Source organism: Harpia harpyja, chromosome 12 (assembly GCF_026419915.1).
Source record: "Harpia harpyja isolate bHarHar1 chromosome 12, bHarHar1 primary haplotype, whole genome shotgun sequence".
In the NCBI taxonomy this organism is placed as follows: Eukaryota; Metazoa; Chordata; class Aves; order Accipitriformes; family Accipitridae; genus Harpia; species Harpia harpyja.
The window spans coordinates 6,225,936-6,237,092 of NC_068951.1; positions in this window are offsets into that span (position 1 = coordinate 6,225,936).

An 11,157-nucleotide genomic window follows, 5' to 3' on the forward strand; every position below is an offset into this window, starting at 1 on the left:
AAGAACCGTCTTGTTGATCTGGAAATTTGTCAGCGAGGAGTACTCCCTATGAACTTACTTCATTTTGTGCCCAACCAGAGCATAAATTCATTCCTTTGATAAAATATTCTTATTTAATTTAGTAGTGGGATAATTGCTTATTTTTAATACATTGTTTATATTTTATTATGCAGTGATGGCAGCAGTATTTGTTATCATAAATAGCTTTGTAGGCTTACAATTTTTGTATCCTAACATTTGGATGATAAACTTACAAAATGACTTAAGACGTAATCTAACCAGCTATTCTGCCACCATTAAATAGGAAAAGTGGCCTAGCATCTCTCCCTTGGGATCACCTGAGGGAAGACACACCTGGGTGTAACTTAACCGTCTGCTGTGCTGCCTTTAAATAGTAGTCAGGGCTTGCTTTTTATCTTCTGAGATATCCCTAGGGAATACACACCTTGGTTTAACCTACATACACTTCAGCCCATTTTTGTCCCTAAGAAATAATCCCAAGTGCATTTATCTGGTAGTTTAATGTGTCTAGAAAAACACATTGGTAAACTGAACTTACCAATGTCAGCATTCGATGTATTTAAGAGTATCATTCTCATTCCCTTCCGAGCCCCTTCTTTTGACAAATATATCTTCTGCCCTACTGTGTTAGAGCTTAGAGGAGCTGTGAGATGCAGTGTTCAGTTGGAAGACTGAAGGGGCATCTTCTCTGGGGAGATCTGAATTCACCAGGGAGATCTGAATTATAGCCTCTAAATGTGGCACGCCCATAAGATGCTCTTTTGTTGGCATTTGCAGAACTTTCTGTTTGTTAATTGTTTAATCTTAAATTAAAATATAAAGAACCATTATTATATATGAAATATTGTTTCCTGACCAGTGATTTAGTGTTGCCTATAAAGCATAGCATCTGTAGCAATGTGACAGCCACTATAAGCTATTATTGTTATTTTAGAAATGAGGATGAGCTCAAGACGTGGTGTTAGACTTGACTCTGTGCCTTTCTGCTCTAGGTGAAATTCAGGTAGGTGATCTAGACACGTGTTATAGTCATTGTGTCATCTAGCAATATGTTTTGTTTTGCTTTTTTGACAAGACTGCTATTAGTATGCAACTTTCAATACAGAAGTGAGATAATTAATTTAAGACAGAGATATTGGGCTAATGGGGTAATAATCTCTTGTTCTGCTCACAGGTTTATTTTGTCTTGTGCTTAGTTATTTGTTCCTTATAACTATTCAGTATCATATGACATGTTCAGGACCCTGTATCGTGCCACAGCAGCTGGGTCTTTCTCCTGTCCTCAGGAAGGAATGCTCATTCCTCCTTGGAGCTGATTGCTGTATATATGTAAAGTTTCAGACTTCAGAATCAGGTTAAAGTGTCCTGTAGTGTATCATAAACTTTCTTCTCTTCTCACAGAATGTAATTTGTGAAGAGTTGGCAACATTCTGTCAACTTTCCCTTTTTTATTGACATTGCACTTCAGAAAGAGTCTCTTGTGATTTTCTTCCCTTTTTTTGTTACAAGGTTAACAGAAAGAGAGAAAGCTTTCCTAGCCTGAAGCTGCTGGATAAGTGGTAGGTTGGCAGGCTGTCTTTGTTTGTTTGGTCTTATGGCTTCTTCATTTTTGGCTGCCAGGCTTTTTCTAACATCACAGAGTTGTGCAGAGCGAGGCTATTGGGGAAGTTTTGGTGACATGACAATAATAAGGAGAAAGTCTACTTTACGTCAGTTTCCAGAGCACAGTAATTTGATGAATGCATTCTCTGTCAAAGTCAAGAATGTAGAAGAGTGTGGCCAATGTCAGAAGACAAATGACTGACTCCTAGCAGTGTTTCATTAAGCCACCTGACAATGACACTGGAAACTTTGGTACTGATATTGGAGCAAAAAGAACAGTTGGCTGATCCTCTGTTTAGTCACCTCTAACTCCTCTATCTAAATAGGACTTTCTAAAGGTCAGACCACGTAAGATTCAAAGAAGAATGCTATTGCATTCTGGTTTTAAGGCCCTGAGGGACTGTGGGAGTTTCAAGAACATGCGGAGCTACAAGTGAGGCCTTTGAACTGTATGAGTCTTCCAAACCCAATCCTGTCACATTCATGATTCTGAATATGTTATGCAGGTTTGGCCACTTAGCGCTAAGGCATAAGCAATGAAATGATCACTCATACATTACTTCATATTATTGCTTCTAAGGCTTGCTGCCTGCTCTTTTTATTTTCCATTTATTTTAAGCTGCAAGATGATTTCAAAGGTGTTGAATAACCCACACCTACCCCAAATAGTGTGCATCTTTTAGTTCTCAGGCTATTTTCTGGTCTGTTCCTCCTTGCTGACATTCTATCATGAACACGCAGCATCCTTTCTGGAGCTGTGACAGAGCTTAGAAACAACATTTGTTTGTGAATGACATGCGATGTTGCTTTGTGGTACAGATGGAGCATGTTAGCAATTTACTGTACTTACTCTGCAACCCAAGATGAAACAGATTCCATTCTTGCACCATTCCTTTACAGCAGCTGAAAAGAATCTGTTTTGAATTGTTTGAGGATCTCTCGTGTACCGCTCAGAACAGTGGAGTGTGCTCAGAACCTGCTGTACTTCCCCGCTTGCAGAACCTGCTATATCCCTTTCAAAAAACTTACGAATTTGCTCACAATTGAAATATTGCTTTTGTATTTGCCTTGCTCAACGTATTTTCTATAGAAGTCTAGGAATACTGAAGCTAGAGATAAAACAGTACACCTTCTCTGTACCACAACCTTTAACCAAGTTTCTAACCAGTTAGTGACATGATTGGTTCTAAACAGGATGATTAATATTTAGCTAACTAGAAGACAGCTAACAGTGTTTTACTCCTGCCAGAGGCTTAGGCTAGCACATGATTATCTTCTTATAACTGGCTTGGTAGAAGTGTGTGTGTGTTGGTTTGGTGTTTTTTTTTTTTTTTTTAGCCCCTTAACCATGTCTAATAACCAGTACAACTGGTCTGTCTTCTTCCTTTCTTGGAGTGTGCTTACATGTTCCTAACTACAGTGCTGCATAAGCGGCTAGTGCCAATACATGCACGCCCTTTTAGCGTTTCTCCTCTTCCATAGACTTTGGGGGGACATTTGTCCTAAGCTTCCCAAAATGCACTGATAATATTAATGTGAGTAATACAGATGCATAAACAGGATTAGTAGACTTGTATTGCAGAAAAACTGTTTTAGGAATACAACTCAAATTTAGTTCTTGAAACATGAGTTTCTTATGAGCTCATTAAGAGAACATAGTTATATCTGCAGTATTTATAGGCAAAGCTGACAGGTGCTTAATATCATCAAGGTGTTATCTCAAATTCTACCAGCTATTATTGTATTGATTTTGAAACAGAAAGAAAAAGTGAGAAGAGTTTACCTGGGACATTCAAAAGGACTACCATACTTGGGTTTTCCTAACCAATTATGATGCAAACACAGCCTGGGATGAATTATTTGACACGGTCTAGGACATTGCTTGGATTTGGGGAGTTACGCAGCACGTTCAGCAGGAAGGGTATGGAGCTATACCTGGCTGGTAGTCAGGTAGGGTTCTGAGCTGGCCTTCCTAGCTCCTGTATGCAAGACTTTAGAGCCATCAGGTCAGTAATCAGAACTGTGCAAGAGAGGTTTCCCCCATCCTGTCCAAAACCTTTTCACGTCTTGCTTGGGCAATCCTTCCTTCATCTTTATCTTCACACACAGTAGTGGAAAACATAAAACCTTGTGCTTCCGCAAACAGCAGTTGAAATCATCCCAGAGGTATTATCTTAGAAACTAGAAAATGATTCAATGAAAGAAGGAATGAATCATATAAATACTCAAAGTGTTGTACCTCAGCAATGTCCCTCCCTTCTTAGTACAAAGCAAAGAACAAAAGCAGGCTGCTGCCTGGCATGGGCCCCTCCTAGATGACTTACTGGGACTGTGAAATCATCAGAAGCCTCAGAAAGAAGTGCTTATGCAGCGTTTATGGCTTGATTTTCTTCTCTTCAGTTCACTGTAAGCATGGAACCGGTAGCTGTGTTCTCTTGAATGCCTGCATATATTCTAGAAGGTGGATGAGAAAGGGCATGGACTGAAGCAAATATTTTATGTTCATAGATTTCTGGGTGGCTTTTACATTTCAGAAACTGAAAATGGATCTGTAGAGATAAAACATATTGCGTGGAAGAGGGGCATAAACACTATAAGGTCATGAAAATATGAAACCACATTTTCATTGCTGAGGATGATTTTAAACACTCTCTTAGAAAACAAGTAATGTGAAATTGTGTGGTCTGTTCGAATGGAAAGTTATAATGGGAGGTAAAAATCCTGAACAGGCCATTAATTCCTATCTGGCAGACAAATTGAGATTGCTTTAGCACTTTTAGAGGAACTTCAGTGAGAACGAAATATTGATCTCAGATTGCCAGGTTTAAAATTAAATGTGTGAGATAAAAGAGTCAGAGTAACCCACTGTAAAAAGTATTCAGTGCAAATTATTTTATGAAGGATCATTGTACAAAAGATGAAAAGAATTAAGGAGCATATAAAGAAGTAATTGCAAATGAAGTTTTCATTCTAAATTCAGTTAAAAATGTTTCATCTTCTCAAGCAAGTATTATGAGTTCATGTGATTTTCCAAATGCTCCAGTCTGTAAGGTTTCATAAGAAGCAACAGGATTTGTTCACCTTCACTGTCAACTCTTTGTAAGTCCTTAGTTTTAATGGTTTGTTCAGTAAAATGAGAATACACTGCAGCTACTCTACATTGTTTGAATGTCTCTTTGCCAGTGTGGTTTTTTTATTTTAATTTTTTTTTCTCTCTTGTTTTTTTTGCACAGTATGCTTTTCACTCAGGCTCTTGTGACATCAGTGGCGAGTGTCTGTGAGGAATTGCCTCAGGCCAGTGTGACTTTCAAAGGATAAGACAATTTGTTACCTTGCCAATGAACAGTTTATTACATTTCTAATTATTGTTATTAGTCTAGCAGGTGGTGCCATGCATGATATTTTTACAACTGCCAAAGTTGCAGGTACTTCTTTCATGACGAAAAATAACCTGAGTAAGATTTAAAGAAAAAACAGGCATTCTGCTGTAGTACGTGTTTGATAATTCTTTGTGCTAACATAGTGTATATGGCACCTGGCTGTTTTTAAATCTTAAGCTGAAACATACTGATTCTTGAAAGATTTTGTTGTGAGACCAATTGTAATTAGAGTGTGTTAGCAGCCTAAGTTAGATACGAAGGTATCTCTCCCTCCCTCTCAAGCTCTTTCCTCTAATCTTTATTACTCTACTTGTTGTGTAAATTAAAGACTCATCATATTTATAAACTAACTCGAGTTCATGTTAATCAGCAGCTAAGAATGCTAAATATTCTTTCCCATTGCAGTTCTAAGTTCCTAAACATAAAGACTTTGCTTTGTCTGGTTTGTAGGGTTGCATGCAGTCAGATACAAGGGAAAAAAAATGATAGAAATAGTGTGTGCATTTCGGTATGGGCTAATGCAACACCATCCCTTTTGAACAGCACAGTCCAGTTCCACCCACCTCTATCTGTACAGAACAGTTGATAAAGCATGTCATGCCTTTTGCTTTGTCATGTATTGTGTGGCAAAACATACTTTCTCAAACAGTTTCACGTTACTTATTCTGCTTCAGTAAATACTGAATGGTTTCGCGTCACACTATTACTAAAGAGAAGAAATTAATTTGAAAGGAATAGAGCTAGGAAATAAATTTGCTATTTTCATGGCCAGCGGTATGTTGGTCTCAAGTAATCGCTATTGCAATAGCAGCTGCTTTGTTCTTAGTCATGTGGTTACTATCTCAACAAACATGAAGCATGTTTGTCTGTTATTCTCATGATACAAAGAAAGATGTTCTTGTAAAAAAAATAAAATCAATTTATTCTTTTTGTATATAACCCTCTCTGCTTCTTCCTTATTTGCCCAGGAATATCAATCAATCATATTCAGGACAACCAGACACTTAGATTTGTTACAGTTAATCCAACTGGATTTTACTGTATTATACTTTAGTTTGAGGAACTAAGGAGATGGGACAGTCTTCTTGTCCAGCTCTGCCTCTGTCCCCTACCTGGATGTTTTGTGATAGGGCTGCATTGTGACAAGACAAAGAGTTTCCTTAACGCCACATTTATGTCCTGTAAAAATGGAACGGAAACTGGCAGCAACAGGAAATAAAGTGGTGTGTCCTGTAAGGAAAATGAATTGATACAATGGTTTAGTACAAGATTTAGTGTTTTTGTCTTTCTGTGACTTGGAGGAACTGCAGCTGTGCTAGAATGGTTTCAGGATTTGGCTGACTTATGTATGCACCCGCCAGGGCTCCAGGTAAGAACTGATCTTGCTGGAGCAGAGAGCATGGGCATGTTTTGGAGTCATTCCCTGCAGGGGCTGTTCAGCAGGTACAGTAGGCCAAAAGTGGCACTGATTCAAAATAGTGGCTAGAAAGATATTACATACTTGACTGCACCTGGTGCAGAGGAAACTAAAGATGTCAGTCCCCTCCCCTTTCCCCATCAGTTGTCTCATATTTCTGAGATACAGGTGTGTGGTTACAGTGTAAACAGAGCAAAGATTTTTCTTCTAGGCTAATAAGCTGCATGGTTTTTTTCTTAGAGTACCTCTGCCAAAATATAGAAACATACAGTATGAACTCCTGCACTTCCACACACCCTGTGCACACTGGGGAGAAAGACTTCTGTTTCTGGAGCCAGGATGGCAGACAGAACCTGCCCCTCTGGCAGCTACACTTCAGTCTTTTCTGAATATATTTCAGAAATTTTTTTTTTTGTCTTGTCCATACACCATGCTTTCTATCAACAGTCAGAGCATCTTAAATTAAGAGATAATGTATGAGCATGAAAGTGGAGTTTGTTTTTTCTGTGCCATTCACTGATCTTTCTGTTGTGACTATCCCAAAGGACTGTAGCGCTAGCTGTGGTCATTGGCTTTCACCACTAATTAGAGGAAAAACTGTTCTGTCTTCATCCCTAAGCTTGCAAGTCTCTAAAAGTCATCTGAACAAATTCTGATGATGTTACTATTTTCTGTGTAGCCTGGATGATAAAGATGTAACACTAAAGGAATTACAAAGATTATTTCAGATTGGCTAGGTAGTATCTTCTGAGGCTACTATTTCTTCAGTACCAGTTGTAGCTCTTGATACCACAACACCACTTGCTTAGGTCTAAGGAGAAAAGAAAAAGCACAGGTGTGAGGAAGCTTGCATTGTACAACTGTGTTATCTGCAATGCAGACAAATGATTTATGATTGCATGTTTCATGTAGCAGGAATGATATTGCCAGAGGTAAGAATAAGGAGGAAAATTCAAACTCCCTTCGGGTGACAGACATCTTAAAAATAAAGAGGATCCTTTTGAATTTTCTGGCAAGTCTCATCAGGATAGTCCTACAGCAAAAAGGAAAATGTGACTTTCCCTTTGCAGTCACTACAACTGCCCCAGAATAACCACTACTCACTGTCTAAGATCCCCTTGATAGGCAACCAGGAAAACTGGTGCCATAACAGCTAACTGTACTGAGACTGTATTCCCCTTCTGCTTTTGCACACAACTTGCTCTTCTGACATTGCGCAATTCCATATTAATATGGACATTAGTTTCACGGACAATTCTGACCACTTTTCCTTTTGTTTTATAGGAAGAAATGAGAAGCTCTGTAATCAGAAGAATTAATGAAATTTGGTGTCCTAGGGCTTTCCGTTCCCTTCCAAAAAGTGGAAGGCCCTGGGTCCCAGTGGCAGGTATTGGGAAAACTTGAAATTGCTCTGCTTCTCATAGACTGGACAGGCATCAAGGGAAATGAGGAAATTCCTGTAATGCTGTTAGGTTGGCAAGAACACCTTAATACTATCTTAAGTCGGCTGAATAGAATAAACTTGAAGCAGTGTAAAGTTTTGATGTTTTAGTTGATCATACTTAATGTTAATATTTCAAGTACAGTGCCATCTAAAAGTAGTCACAACTAATGCTTTATCAAGATAGATGCCTTACACAGGCATACAAGGTCTGAGCCTTGAAGCAGGTGCATCTAAATCATGCATAACAATATATAAGGGCTGAACCCTTGAATTAACCGTTCTGTTCCTTCTCTATTTTCAAGTTAGTTTATGCTTTGTTTTTTTCCCTTTCTGACAATTTGAATCAATTTTATTAATTTTGCAGCTATGCTGTCATGCACTGCCTTTGAAAAGTATTCCTCTTGTTCCATTACTTTCCCCCTAGCGATTTAAGGGTGTTTTCCAAGGAAGATCAACACCAGACTAGGTGCTTGGCCTGGATTTAGGAACCTTGGGCATGCCCCGGTGGAGTGTCTGCAGCCAGTAGATGGCACATTGCAAGGCAATCTGCACATCCTGAATAGCAACTTGACGTCTGTTAGTATGATTAAAGGATAAATAATATTAAATGTTTCTTTAATAGGAGAAAATGCATAGCATTGACAGTAGTGATTAAGTTCTATTAAACAGTTGTTATTTTGGACACCAGGTGATTAGTACATTCAAACCACTTCATTTCCAGACTTTGGCACCTTGGTCATTACTAACTCAAATCATAAAGTTCAGTGAATCAAGTTGTAAATAGTTTTATTGGTTCCGTGTTGGAAAAAAATTGAGGGTTGTGAAATTCCTTGATGATTTAAAGTTACGTATTTCCTAAGTCCTTGTGTTTCTATTTTCTGCTCTTTATTTAGTTATTCATCATTGCAGAAATTTTAAACTCCGTTTCTGCCTTTGCAAACCCTAAAACCAACATGCTAATTGAGAGCAAAGAACAAATTCCTAGAACAAATATGCCAAATGGAAAGAGTTGGAGTTTTGCACTGAGGTGCACACTACTGCCAACATGCCATAGTTATCTGAGGGAGGAATTACCTCCAAGGACAAGAGTGGAACTGCTCTTACAGCTTCTGGAGAAAGGTCCGTATTTACATACATGCTGATGACTGTTGGATAAAACACAGGACCTTCATGTTCCTGTTGGTTTGTATTTTGTTTTCTGAAAATATTTTTCATCTTTTTGAGAATTATTTTATGGCCATTATATGATAAAGCTTCCTTCAAAGCAGGTTTTGGTTTTGTTTTTTAATGAAAGCTTAGGAATTAAATTGTAGGATCTAGATATATTCCAAGGTTTCAGTGCTATACAACAAGGCTTCCTTAAAGTTCATTTTAATACCTTTCAAGTGACTGGGAGCAAATTTTTGGTTTCTCCAAACCAACCTGAGGATTAGAGAGACATGGCTTTGTCCTTCTTTGGCTTTAAAATTGTCATGTGTTCTGTTAAGTCTGTTTATGATTTCAGTGCTTGATGAAGTGACCCTTGCATCACTTACATGCCACTTTACAAATTTCTGTCAAGATGTTTATGATGAGGTGCCTTTCTCAATGTAAGCTATTTTCATTGTTGTAATAGCCTGCTTAAAATTCATCTGGTTTTCTGGTGTGGTCATGTGTTGTAGAAATGTGTATGTTTACCAGGGTAAGTCCGTCATATTCTCTTAGGTGTACATACATGTATGTGCCTGTAGAACTTGTGTATGTGCGTGTGTGTGCGCGTGTGTCTGGGCAAGGCAAGGCAAGACAGCACCATAACTCCAGGGAAAATGGAGGAGGTGACTGCGAGTCACCCACTTACTCACTGGCATATACTGTGGGAAACCTGTGTTTTGTGGTTTTGTAGAGCACTCGCTTTTTAGACAAGACAGGCAAGAAGGCAGACATCCCCTTCTCATTAACAAATTTATCACTTACAACTCTTATGTAAAACAAACTTAGTGTCAACTCTGAAATGAAGAGCTGCATTGGAAATCACACCTAACTACAACAGGTGCTGAGCTGGCAGTTTCACAGAAGATTGTGAAATTTGATCACACAATGGGAAATAGAGCCACTCCTTGAGGGCAATATCTGGAAACATAATGGGGAACCACCCTTCAAAGGTGATCTGTGTAATAATGGGGCTTAGAAACACTTTCTACCTGCTTTGCTTAGAAAATTATGAACATTTTTAATAGTGTTACTGGTTTTTGCACAAGCACACTATATTTAGCTGTACCTCAACTAGTCCTGCGCTGAGACACACCTAAGGCAATAAACTGCCCGGTGCGTACTTGCTACTACCATCACTTCAAGGTGGAAACTATTAATGAAATTTTCCGTTCTCTTTATGTCCTGGTATTATTGTTAGCTTCTCTTCTCTGTCTACAGATTACAGCTTTTCACCCATATTCTTCTGGAAGCTGGGCATTTGTATAACCCTTGAGTAACTTTCGCCGCAGCCATTTTCTGGGAAGTCTCTATATACTCATACATGCTAATGAACATGGAACACCCAGCATTATTGCATTGGCCCCATGACACTCTGTGCTACTTGATGTCTCTCTTCTTTCTTCTTGAGATTGCCATAAAGATTGCACCTGTGCTCCTGCATGTACTTATGCACACCACAGCCTCTGAATAATGTAGACTAATAGAAAAGACTTCAAAGAATCATAACACAGTTTTAAAGGGCTGGAAGGAGAGGCTGATGGGAAATGTTATAAGAATTCAACATTTCCTGCTTAGCTAAGCAGAAATTTAGAGGGACATGTAAACTACGTGCAAGTATTTCAAAGAAAACAAAAAGCAAACAAAAGCTATGCACACTGCCGTGATGCTGTAGACAAAGAGCAAAGAAGGGAAAGGTTTGCAGCAAATCATCTGCTTGGGTTTGTCATTTTGTTAGGTACTCAGACACGGGGTGAGCAGTGTAATGAAAATATTTAGACAGATTTGGATGTTATTTGATAGAGGTAAATGCAAATGGAAAGAAGATGAGTGGTTTAGCAGTGACCTGAGCAAGTCATTATGTGATTGAAATCGATTACCCAGGAGCTCATTAGCAAAAGAGAATAAATGTCCTTCCTTCTTGTGCTGTGGATATTCTATTGGATCCCTATCACACATCAAATCAAAACACTATCTTTCAAAGCCACTGAAGGGTTAATACCAGACTGTTCTTTCTGAGACAGTGATTTTCCAGAGCAACTGTGCTTGTCAGGCCAATGAAGCTATCAGGGCAAAGGGAACCAGTGATCAGCAGATACCAGAAT